We start from the raw sequence: 11228 nt of genomic DNA, 5'->3' as shown, positions 1-11228 counted from the left end.
TAATTCAAAAAGGCTAGATGTTACTCAATTACATGTATTGAATTAAAGAAGTGGGCCAAAAAACAAAAGCAAAGAAAGTAATTATATGTTTATTAAAAAGGATTATATTTACTTTTTTTATTTTTTAAAAAGCATTACGAATACGTACAAACATGTACAATATGACTATTGTACGTTTGCTTTTTAAAAAAAGGAGATGCATATAGAACACGAATGTATTATTGGAAACTACGAACGTACACACACACACATATACATATACGTATACATACATATATATATATATATATATATATTACGACTAATTAAAATAATTAAAAAAGAATAAGATATTACTTAATTACATATATTAAATTAAGGAAGTTGGCCAAAATAAAAAGTAAAGAAACTAATTTTATATTTTAAAATTTTATACTTTTCAAAAAAAAAAACACATGAAGACTTCTCCCGACGAAATTTCGTCGGCAAAGATCTATGCCGACAAAATTTGCGGGATTAGGTTTCCCCCGACGAAAATATCTTTGCCGACGAAATTTCGTCGGGAGAAGTCTTATTTTTAAAAAATAAATATAAACTTAGGATGTTTAGGTTAATTAATTTTTTAAACTTTTATTTTATTAACTACATAATATATTTGGAGATTTAATTAGTTGAATTAGCAATTATATTTTAATTATTATTTATTTAATGACTGATTATGATTAAATATTTAATTAACTTCATGAATTATATTACTTAATGAATAGTGATTCAATTTCTCTTTTTCTTTTTCTCCTTTAATATTCACTAAGTTAATTACTAATCAAAGTAATTGAAAAGGTGAAATACATACTATGCTACTTAAAGGGTGTAGCCAAACTTTTCATAAAAATTTAAATTCTAAAAAAAAATTAAAAAAAAATTAAAAAAATTTTAAAAACTGAGAATAGCCGTGCGGCTATACTATTTTTAATATAAAAAGGAGGACCCCCAACGTTTAGGCGCCACGTGTCCACTTTATAAATAAAAAAAATAAAAAACTGGGTATAGCCGTGCTGCTATACTATTTTTAATATAAAAAGGAGGACCCCCAACGATTAGGGGCCACGTGTCCACATTTTTTTAAAAAAACACCGAGTATAGCCGTGCGGCTATACTTTTTTTTGTTTAAAAAAAAAGAGCCTCCAGTGACAAGGCGCCACGTGTCACAAAACAGTACAGCCGCGCGGCTGTACTATTTTTCAAAATCCCAAAAGGTATAGCCGGCTGGCTAGACTATTTTTCAAAAAAAAAAATAGTACACCCGCACGGCTATACTATGTAAATAGAATTTAATTATTTTGTGGACTTTTTCTATAATTTTTTAATACTAATTAAAAATTACTAATTAAAGTAATTCAAAAAGGCTAAGATATTACTCAATTACATGTATTGAATTAAAGAAGTGGGCCAAAAAACAAAAGCAAAGAAAGTAAATATATGTATATTAAAAAGGATTAAATTTAATTTTTTTTATTTTTTAAAAAGCATTACGAATACGTACAAACATGTACAATACGACTATTGTACGTTTGCTTTTTAAAAAAAAGGAGATGCATATAGAACACGAATGTATTATTGGAAACTACGTACGTACACACACACACATATACATATACGTATACATACATATATATATATATATATATATTACGACTAATAAAAGTAATTAAAAAAGAATAAGATATTACTTAATTACATATATTAAATGAAGGAAGTTGGCCAAAAGAAAAAGTAAAGAAGCTAATTTTATATTTTAAAATTTTATACTTTTCAACCAAAAAAAAAAAAAAAACGATGAACACTTCTCCCGACGAAATCTCGTCGGCAAAGATCTATGCCGACAAAATTTGCCGGATTAGGTTTCCCCGACGAAAATATCTTTGCCGACGACATTTCGTCGGGAGAGGTCTTATTTTTAAAAAATAAATATAAACTTAGGATGTTTAGGTTAATTAATTTTTAAACTTTTTATTTTTATTAGCTACATAATATATTTAGAGATTTAATTAGTTGAATTAGTAATTATATTTTAATTATTATTTATTTAATGACTGATTATGATTAAATATTTAATTCACTTCATGAATTATATTACTTAATGAATAGTAATTCAATTTCTCTTTTTCTTTTTCTCCTTTAATATTCACTAAGTTAATTACTAATCAAAGTAATGAAAAAAGTGAAATACATACTATGCTACTTAAAGGGTGTAGCCAAACTTTTCATAAAAATTTAAATTCTAAAAAAAAAAAAATTAAAGAAAATTAAAAAACTGAGTACAGCCGTGTGGCTATACTATTTTTAATATAAAAAGGAGGACCCCAACGTTTAGGCGCCACGTGTCTACTTTTTTAATAAAAAAAATAAAAAAACTGAGTATAGCCGTGCGGCTGTACTATTTTTTAATATAAAAAGGAGGACCCCAACGTCTAGGCGCCACGTGTCCACATTTTAAAAAAAAACAGAGTATAGCCGCGCGGCTGTACTTTTTTTATTTTAAAAAAAAAGAGCCTCCAGCAACTAGGCGCCACGTGTCCCAAAACAGTACAGCCGTGCGGCTGTATCATTTTTCTAAATCCCAAAAGGTATAACCGAGCGGCTAGACTATTTTTCAAAAAGAAAAATAGTACAGCCGCCCGGCTATACTATGTAAATAGAATTTAATTATTTTGTGGACTTTTTCTATAATTTTTTTAATACTAATTAATAATTACTAATTAAAGTAATTCAAAAGGCTAAGATGTTACTCAATTACATGTATTGAATTAAAGAAGTGGGCCAAAAAACAAAAGCAAAGAAAGTAATTATATGTTTATTAAAAGGATTAAATTTATTTTTTTATTTTTTAAAAAGTATTACAAATACATTACAAACATGTACAATCACGACTATTAATGCGATTGCTTTTTTAAAAAAAGGAGATGCATATAGAACACCTACGAATGTATTATTGGAAACTTCGATGTACACACACACACACACACATACATATACATATACATATATATATATATATATATATATATACGACTAATTAAAGTAATTAAAAAAAGAATAAGATATTACTTAATTACATATATTAAATTAAGGAAGTTGGCCAAAATAAAAGTAAAAAAAATAATTTTATATTTTAAAAATTTTTATTTTTAAAAAAAAAAAAAAAAAAAAAACACATGAACACTTCTCCCGACGAAATTTCGTCGGCAAAGATCTATGCCGACAAAATTTGCCGGATTAGGTTTCCCCGACGAAAATATCTTTGCCGACGACATTTCGTCGGGAGAGGTCTTATTTTTAAAAAATAAATATAAACTTAGGATGTTTAGGTTAATTAATTTTTTAAACTTTTATTTTATTAACTACATAATATATTTGGAGATTTAATTAGTTGAATTAGCAATTATATTTTAATTATTATTTATTTAATGACTGATTATGATTAAATATTTTAATTAACTTCATGAATTAGATTACTTAATGAATAGTAATTCAATTTCTTTTTTTCTTTTTCTCCTTTAATATTCACTAAGTTAATTACTAATCAAAGTAATTAAAAAAGTGAAATACATACTATGCTACTTAAAGGGTGTAGCCAAACTTTTCATAAAAATTTAAATTCTTAAAAAAATTAAAAAAATTAAAGAAAAATTAAAAAACTGAGTATAGCCGTGCGGCTATACTATTTTTTAAAATAAAAAGGAGGACCCCCAACGTTTAGGCGGCACGTGTCTACTTTTTAATGAAAAAAATAAAAAACTGAGTACAGCCGTGCGGCTATACTATTTTTAATATAAAAAGGAGGACCCCAACGATTTGGCGCCACGTGTCCACATTTTTTAAAAAAAAAGAGTATAGCCGTGCGGCTGTACTTTTTTTTGGTTTAAAAAAAAGAGCCTCCAACAACTTGGCGCGACGTGTCCCAAAACAGTATAGCCGCGCGGCTGTGCTATTTTTCTAAATCTCAAAAGGTATAGCCGGCCGGCTAGACTGTTTTTCAAAAAGAAAAATAGTACAGCCGCACGGCTATACTATGTAAATAGAATTTAATTATTTTGTGGACTTTTTTTATAATTTTTTTAATACTAATTAATAATTACTAATTAAAGTAATTCAAAAAGGCTAAGATGTTACTCAATTACATGTATTGAATTAAAGAAGTGGGCCAAAAACAAAAAGCAAAGAAAGTAATTATATGTTTATTAAAAGGATTAAATTTATTTTTTTTTTTTTTAAAAGTATTACAAATCGTTACAAACATGTACACTATCAATCGACTATTATCGATTGCGTTTTTTAAAAAAAAGGAGATGCATATAGAAATTTCAGAATGTATTATTGGAAACTCGATGCGTACACACACACACACATATACATATACATATACATATATATATATATATATATACGACTAATTAAAGTAATTAAAAAAAGAATAAGATATTACTTAATTACATATAATAAATTAAGGAAGTTGGCCAAAATAAAAAGTAAAGAAACTAATTTTATATTTTAAAATTTTATACTTTTCAAAAAAAAAAACACATGAACACTTCTCCCGACGAAATTTCGTAGGAAAAGATCTATGCCGACAAAATTTGCCGGATTAGGTTTCCCCCGACGAAAATATCTTTGCCGACGAAATTTCGTCGGGAGAGGTCTTTTTTTTAAAAAATAAATATAAACTTAGGATGTTTAGGTTAATTAATTTTTTAAACTTTTATTTTTATTAACTACATAATATATTTGGAGATTTAATTAGTTGAATTAGCAATTATATATTAATTATTATTTATTTAATGACTGATTATGATTAAATATTTAATTAACTTCATGAATTATATTACTTAATGAATAGTAATTCAATTTCTCTTCTTCTTTTTCTCCTTTAATATTCACTAAGTTAATTACTAATCAAAGTAATTGAAAAAGTGAAATACATACTATGCTACTTAAAGGGTGTAGCCAAACTTTTCAAAAAAAATTAAATTAAAAAAAAAATTAAAAAAATTAAAAAAAAAAAATTAAAAACTGAGTATAGCCGTGCGGCTATACTATTTTTAATATAAAAAGGAGGACCCCCAACTTTTAGGCGCCGCGTGTCTACTACTTTTGAAATAAAAAAATTAAAAACTGGGTATAGCCGTTCGGCTATACTATTTTTAATATAAAAAGGAGGACCCCCAACGATTAGGGGCCACGTGTCCACATTTTTTAAAAAAAACACCGAGTATAGCCGCGCGGCTATACTTTTTTTTGTTTTAAAAAAAAGAGCCTCCAGTGACAAGGCGCCACGTGTCAAAAACAGTACAGCCGCGCGGCTGTACTATTTTTCAAAATCCCAAAAGGTATAGCCGGCTGGCTAGACTATTTTTCAAAAAAAAAAATAGTACAGCCGCACGGCTATACTATGTAAATAGAATTTAATTATTTTGTGGACTTTTTCTATAATTTTTTTTAATACTAATTAATAATTACTAATTAAAGTAATTCAAAAAGGCTAAGATGTTACTCAATTACATGTATTGAATTAAAGAAGTGGGCAAAAAAACAAAAGCAAAGAAAGTAATTATATGTTTATTAAAAAGGATTAAATTTATTTTTTTATTTTTTAAAAAGTATTACAAATACGTACAAACATGTACAATAAGACTATTGTACGATTGCTTTTTAAAAAAAGGAGATGCATATAGAACACGAATGTATTATTGGAAACTACGTACGTACACACACACACACATATAAATATACATATACATATATATATATATATATATTACGACTAATTAAAGTAATTAAAAAAGAATAAGATATTACTTAATTACATATATTAAATTAAGGAAGTTGGCCAAAATAAAAAGTAAAGAAACTAATTTTATATTTTAAATTTTTATACTTTTCAAAAAAAAAAACACATGAACACTTCTCCCGACGAAATTTCGTCGGCAAAGATATATGCCGACAAAATTTGCCGGATTAGGTTTCCCCCGACGAAAATATCTTTGCCGGCGAAATTTCGTCGGGAAAGGTCTTATTTTTAAAAAATAAATATAAACTTAGGATGTTTAGGTTAATTAATTTTTTAAACTTTTATTTTATTAACTACATAATATATTTGGAGATTTAATTAGTTGAATTAGCAATTATATTTTAATTATTATTTATTTAATGACTGATTATGATTAAATATTTAATTAACTTCATGAATTATATTACTTAATGAATAGTAATTCAATTTCTCTTTTTCTTTTTCTCCTTTAATATTCACTAAGTTAATTACTAATCAAAGTAATTAAAAAAGTGAAATACATACTATGCTACTTAAAGGGTGTAGCCAAACTTTTCAAAAAAATTTAAATTAAAAAAAAAAATTAAAAAAAAAAAAAAAAAAAATTAAAAACTGAGTATAGCGGCTATATAGTATTTTTAATATAAAAAGGAGGACCCCCAACTTTTAGGCGCCACGTGTCTACTTTTGAAATTAAAAAAATTAAAAACTGGGTATAGCCGTGCGGCTATACTATTTTTAATATAAAAAGGAGGACCCCCAACGTTTAGGTGACACGTGTCCACATTTCTTTAAAAAAACACAGAGTATAGCCGTGCGGCTATACATTTTTTGGTTTTAAAAAAAAGAGCCTCCATTGACAAGGCGCCACGTGTCCGAAAACTGTACAGCCGTGCGGCTGTACTATTTTTCAAAATCCCAAAAGGTATAGCCGGCTGGCTAGACTATTTTTCAAAAAAAAAAATAGTACAGCCGCACGGCTATACTATGTAAATAGAATTTAATTATTTTGTGGACTTTTTCTATAATTTTTTTTAATACTAATTAATAATTACTAATTAAACTAATTCAAAAAGGCTAAGATGTTACTCAATCACATGTATTGAATTAAACAAGTGGGCCAAAAAACAAAAGCAAAGAAAGTAATTATATGTTTATTAAAAAGGATTAAATTTAATTTTTTATTTTTTAAAAAGCATTACGAATACATACAAACATGTACAATACGACTATTGTACGTTTGCTTTTTAAAAAAAGGAGATGCGTATAGAACACGAATGTATTATTGGAAACTACGTACGTACACACACACACATATACATATACATATACATACATATATATATATATATATATATATTACGACTAATTAAAGTAATTAAAAAAGAATAAGATATTACTTAATTACATATATTAAATTAAGGAAGTTGGCCAAAATAAAAAGTAAAGAAACTATTTTTATATTTTAAAATTTTATACTTTTCAAAAAAAAAAACACATGAACACTTCTCCCGACGAAATTTCGTCGGCAAAGATCTATGCCCACAAAATTTGCCGGATTAGGTTTCCCCCGACGAAAATATCTTTGCCGACGAAATTTTGTCGGGAGAGGTCTTATTTTTAAAAAATAAATATAAACTTAGGATGTTTAGGTTAATTAATTATTTAAACTTTTATTTTTATTAACTACATAATATATTTGGAGATTTAATTAGTTGAATTAGCAATTATATTTTAATTATTATGTATTTAATGACTGATTATGATTAAATATTTAATTAACTTCATGAATTATATTACTTAATGAATAGTAATTCAATTTCTCTTTTTCTTTTTCTCCTTTAATATTCACCAAGTTAATTACTAATCAAAGTAATTAAAAAAGTGAAATACATACTATGCTACTTAAAGGGTGAAGCCAAACTTTTCAAAAAAATTTAAATTCTAAAAAAAATTTAAAAAAAATTAAAAACTGAGTATAGCCGTGCGGCTATACTATTTTTAATATAAAAAGGAGGACCCCCAACTTTTAGGCGCCACGTGTCTACTTTTTTAATTAAAAAAATAAAAACTGAGTATAGCCGTGCGGCTATACTATTTTTAATATAAAAAGGAGGACCCAACGTTTAGGCGCCACGTGTCCACATTTTTAAAAAAAAACAGAGTATAGCCGTGCGGCTGTACTTTTTTTGTTTTAAAAAAAAAAGAGCCTCCAACAACTAGGCGCCACGTGTCCCAAAACAGTACAGCCGTGCGGCTGTACTATTTTTTCAAAATCCCAAAGGGTATAGCCTGCCGGCTGGACTGTTTTTCAAAAAGAAAAACAGTACAGCCGCACGGCTATACTATGTAAATAGAATTTAATTATTTTGTGGACTTTTTTTATAATTTTTTTAATACTAATTAATAATTACTAATTAAAGTAATTCAAAAAGGCTAAGATGTTACTCAATTACATGTATTGAATTAAAGAAGTGGGCCAAAAAAAAAAAGCAAAGAAAGTAATTATATGTTTATTAAAAAGGATTATATTTAATTTTTTTATTTTTTAAAAAGCATTACAAATACGTACAAACATGTACAATACGACTATTGTACGTTTGCTTTTTTAAAAAAGGAGATGCATATAGAACACGAATGTATTATTGGAAACTACGTACGTACACACACACACACATATACATATACATATATATATATATATATATATATACGACTAATTAAAGTAATTAAAAAAGAATAAGATATTACTTAATTACATATATTAAATTAAGGAAGTTGGCCAAAATAAAAAGTAAAGAAACTAATTTTATATTTTAAAATTTTATACTTTTCAAAAAAAAAAAAACATGAACACTTCTCCCGACGAAATTTCGTCGGCAAAGATCTATGCCGACAAAATTTGCCGGATTAGGTTTCCCCCGACGAAAATATCTTTGCCGACGAAATTTCGTCGTGAGAGGTCTTATTTTTAAAAAAATAAATATAAACTTAGGATGTTTAGGTTAATTAATTTTTAAACTTTTATTTTTATTAACTACATAATATATTTGGAGATTTAATTAGTTGAATTAGCAATTATATTTTAATTATTATTTACTTAATGACTGATTATGATTAAATATTTAATTAACTTCATGAATTATATTACTTAATGAATAGTAATTCAATTTCTCTTTTTTTTTTCTCCTTTAATATTCACTAAGTTAATTACTAATCAAAGTAATTAAAAAAGTGAAATACATACTATGCTACTTAAAGGGTGAAGCCAAACTTTTCAAAAAAATTTAAATTCTAAAAAAAATTAAAAAAAAATTAAAAACTGAGTATAGCCGTGCGGCTATACTATTTTTAATATAAAAACGAGGACCCCCAACGTTTAGGCGCCACGTGTCTACTTTTTAAATAAAAAAATTAAAAACTGGGTATAGCCGTGCGGCTATACTATTTTTAATATAAAAAGGAGGACCCCCAACGTATTAGGCGCCACGTGTCCACATTTTTTAAAAAAAAACACAGAGTATAGCCGTGCGGCTGTACTTTTTTTTGTTTTAAAAAAAAGAGCCTCCAGTGACAAGGCGCCACGTGTCCCAAAACAGTACAGCCGTGCGGCTGTACTATTTTTTAAAATCCCAAAAGGTATAGCCGGCTGGCTAGACTATTTTTCAAAAAGAAAAATAGTACAGCCGCACGGCTGTACTATGTAAATAGAATTTAATTATTTGTGGACTTTTTCTATAATTTTTTTAATACTAATTAATAATTACTAATTAAAGTAATTCAAAAAGGCTAAGATGTTACTCAATTACATGTATTGAATTAAAGAAGTGGGCCAAAAAACAAAAGCAAAGAAAGTAATTATATGTTTATTAAAAAGGATTAAATTTATTTTTTTTATTTTTTAAAAAGTATTACAAATACGTACAAACATGTACAATACGACTATTGTACGATTGCTTTTTTAAAAAAGGAGATGCATATAGAACACGAATGTATTATTGAAAACTATGTACGTACACACACACACATATACATATGCATATACATATATATATATACAGTCCCGATCTCTTGGACCACAGGAGTCCAAGAGATTGTGGTCACCCACCGTTGGATATTAATCCAATGGTTCAAAATGATATATATAAATGCAATATGACATAAATGATTATTACCCGATTCAAGTCAACCGTTGAATTTACATCCAACGGTGAGTGACCATAAATCTCTTGGGCTATAGGGGTCCAAGAGATCAGGACTGTATATATATATATATATATATATTACGACTAATTAAAGTAATTAAAAAAGAATAAGATATTACTTAATTACATATATTAAATTAAGGAAGTTGGCCAAAAGAAAAAGTAAAGAAACTAATTTTATATTTTAAAATTTTATACTTTTCAAAAAAAAAAAAAAAAACATGAACACTTCTCCCGACGAAATTTCGTCGGCAAAGATCTATGCCGACAAAATTTGCCGGATTAGGTTTCCCCCGACGAAAATATCTTTGCCGACGAAATTTCGTCGGGAGAGGTCTTATTTTTTAAAAATAAATATAAACTTAGGATGTTTAGGTTAATTAATTTTTAAAATTTTTATTTTTATTAACTACATAATATATTTGGAGATTTAATTAGTTGAATTAGCAATTATATTTTAATTATTATTCATTTAATGACGGATTATGATTAAATATTTTAATTAACTTCATGAAAAGGAGGACCCCAACGTTTAAGCGCCACGTGTCTACTTTTAAAAGAAAAAAAATAAAAAACACAGAGTATGGCCGTGCGGCTGTACTGTTTTTTATTTTAAAAAAAAGGAGCCTCCAGCGATTAGGCGCCACGTGTCCCAAAAAAGTATAGCCGCCGGCTAGACTATTTTTCAAAAGAAAAATATAGTACAGCCGCACGGCTATACTATGTAAATAGAAATGAATTATTTTGTGGTCTTTTTCTATAATTTTTTAATACTAATTAAAGTAATTCAAAAAGGCTAAGATGTTACTCAATTACATGTATTGAGTTCAAGAAGTGGGCCAAAAAACAAAAGCAAAGAAAGTAATTATATGTTTATTAAAAAGGATTAATTTTTTTTTTAAAAAACAGTATAGCCGAGTGGCTATACTATATCATTGGGTTTAGACATTACTTCGGTGATCTTTGAATCGTTTCAAAATCCAGCAACATACCATTTTTTGTGATTTCTTTCTATAAAAGAATCATATATATGGTCAAGAAAAGACTCACCCTTGCCATGGGCGATAGCGGCTATGTCTAAGGAGCTGCTTTCCCAGTTTATATATTTAAAAAAGGGCACCCAGCGCATAGGTGCCACATGTCGGAAAAGTGAGAAAAAAAAAAAGGAGAGAGAGGAAAGAATCGAGTATAGCCGTGCGGCTATACTGTTTGTTTTT

Source organism: Prunus dulcis, chromosome 2 (assembly GCF_902201215.1).
Source record: "Prunus dulcis chromosome 2, ALMONDv2, whole genome shotgun sequence".
NCBI lineage: Eukaryota > Viridiplantae > Streptophyta > Magnoliopsida > Rosales > Rosaceae > Prunus > Prunus dulcis.
Note: the sequence above shows the minus strand (reverse complement) of the source record.